Source organism: Ictidomys tridecemlineatus, chromosome 8, assembly GCF_052094955.1.
Source record: "Ictidomys tridecemlineatus isolate mIctTri1 chromosome 8, mIctTri1.hap1, whole genome shotgun sequence".
Lineage (NCBI taxonomy): Eukaryota > Metazoa > Chordata > Mammalia > Rodentia > Sciuridae > Ictidomys > Ictidomys tridecemlineatus.
Genome location: NC_135484.1, coordinates 26,866,408 through 26,868,769, shown reverse-complemented (window position 1 = coordinate 26,868,769; position 2,362 = coordinate 26,866,408). Strand labels below are relative to the sequence as shown.

General features: G+C 36.5%; 1 pseudogene; it reads right to left on the bottom strand.

The window, feature by feature from the left end:
• Nucleotides 1–1,360: 1,360 nt before the first annotated feature.
• On the bottom strand, nt 1,361–2,033 carry LOC101977106 (large ribosomal subunit protein uL30 pseudogene; annotated as a pseudogene).
• Between the last annotated feature and the right edge of the window lie 329 nt (nt 2,034–2,362).

Here is a 2,362-nt window from a genome sequence, read left to right as displayed (position 1 = left end):
GAATGAATAGACCAAATGTGGTCCATGCATATAATGGAATATTTTTTCAGTCTTCAAATAGAAAGGAATTCTGGTGCATGCTGTGACGCGATGAGGCTGGAGGTCACTGAAATAAGTCAGTCACAAAATGAAAAATTCTACAAGATTCCATTTATATAGTGGCACCTAGGGTAGTTACATTCATAGAAACTGTAAGGAGACATGTCTTGCCTTCACAGCGGACCATTAGCTTTCCATTAATGTATCTGATCGTGAGCTAATAAATGGAAGGCTGCTCCTTCAGGGGTAGATCAAGATCTCTAGGTTCAGTCATTTCATTAACACCTACCTACATGTTGGGAACCCCTCAGGTAGGAGAAGGAGGCAGATAGATGTAACTGGTGATTAGGAATGATAGATAAAACCTGGATTGTCCAACCAGGCTCAGAAAAATTACAAAATATATCACTACAAATAAATCAATAAAATATGCAATAAAACATTTTCTAGGGATAAGTCACTCAGTGGTTCATTCTCTTAGTCCCTCTTCACCCCTTGAGTCCCTCGCCATAGCCCCACCCATGTGTTTTTTTTGTTTTGTTTTGTTTTGTTTTTAATTGTCATAAGCATATAAAACATTTGTCTTCTTAGAGCATTTCTTTCTTCTTATATCATTTGTCATGCTTTTTCTAAAAAAAAAAATTTCTGTGCTGTACTATTCTTTGTTGTATCATCTAAAGGATTTGACACAATCCCTTGCAAATGCAAGATGCTTGATATGTATTTATTGATTTTTTTTTAGTAGGTCTGCAAGTTTTTACTGAGTGTTTGGTATATTCATGAACCAGGCTAAGTAAACATCAATAGACCAAAAACACACCTGTAACTGCTTGCACTGACTTAAAAGATTTTGTTTCCAGAAAATAAAGTCATAGAAAATTTAGTTATGAATTTACTATTCACCAAGGTGGCCAAACTATCTAGATTTCAAAGCAATACAGTGTTTGAGAAATGGATTTGATATACTTCCAGCCAGAAGTATATCTACTAGCACAGAGAAGCAAAGCAAAGCAAAGCAAACTCAGAGTGGATCTGGGAAAAGCATGCAGTATCTTCTAAATTGCTCTAGCAAATTTCTAGTATAAAAAAATTATTCTTTTGCCAGCAATTGTGGTAAAACAGGTGTTACAAACTTTAAACCAGGCATTTTTTTTTTTGGGGGGGATGCCTTTCAAAGCATCTTTTGGGCAAAACTTCTGTTTCAGGCACTTTACCCTAAGCTCTGTGAAATTCCTTTGCTTTTTTCCTGAAGATTTCTACTATGGTTCCTCCATGGTTCTATTATTACTAACCAGATTACAAAGATGCCATAGTAGATACCTTAGTTGATCCTTCTAATAAGCCTGTTGAGCTGGTCTTCCTTTCTGCCAACATCTCCACCTTCTACAAAATGGACCATCATTTTCTTCATTCTACCTCATGGAGAAGATAACTTGAAGGCACTGGAAGTTATTTGCTTCTTTGAAGCATTTTCTGATAGTACAAATCTCATAAATCTGATCCTCCATGTAGATAGTGCCTTGTTTACCAAGAGACCAGCCAATCCAAGTGTTAACTGTCAGGCAATTTGTTTCTTATTGATTTTGCTGTATCCACACTTATAGATCAAAGCATTCACTGACTTCAGATTTGGGTACTCCCATGCATCATATGGTTCCCCAGTCTTCAGCCTGTCCAAGGAAACCTTGTTGAGTTTAACCAAGGTGCCATTGAAGATCTGGTGTAGGTGAAGAAACAGAAACATCTTACAGACTTAGGGTTCACACCATGAATACATACCTCTGATCCTGATGACAAACACCAATTTGGGTTCTACAGGTACATAGAAGTTGCCAGCTTTTCTTGTCATCCCAGTCAGTTCTGTACATTCAACCTCAGCCGTTGTAGTAGTGCTTGGCTTTTTCATGGATAAGCTTCCTCTTTGCCTTTCAAAGCATCTTTTGGGCAAACTTCTGTTTCAGGCACTTTACCCTAAGCTCTGTGAAATTCCTTTGCTTTTTTCCTGAATATTTCTACTATGGTTCCTCCATGGCTCTATTAAAAATAAGAGAGAGCAGTTTGACTTTACCAAATTCACCAAAGCACCTACCCTTACATCCAGTGCATTTGCTTCTAAGAATTTATCTTAGTATTGTATTCACTTCTGTGCAAAATGATATATTTACAATGTTTATTGTTGCCTTGATATTTTTAATGGGAAAAGTTGTAAATTATCTAAACGTACATCAATGGGGGATTAGTTAAATTATACTAATTATGCTGCATTTGAAATACTACACAGCTATTAAAAGTGAGGACATTATTTAAGATGAACATGGTTGAT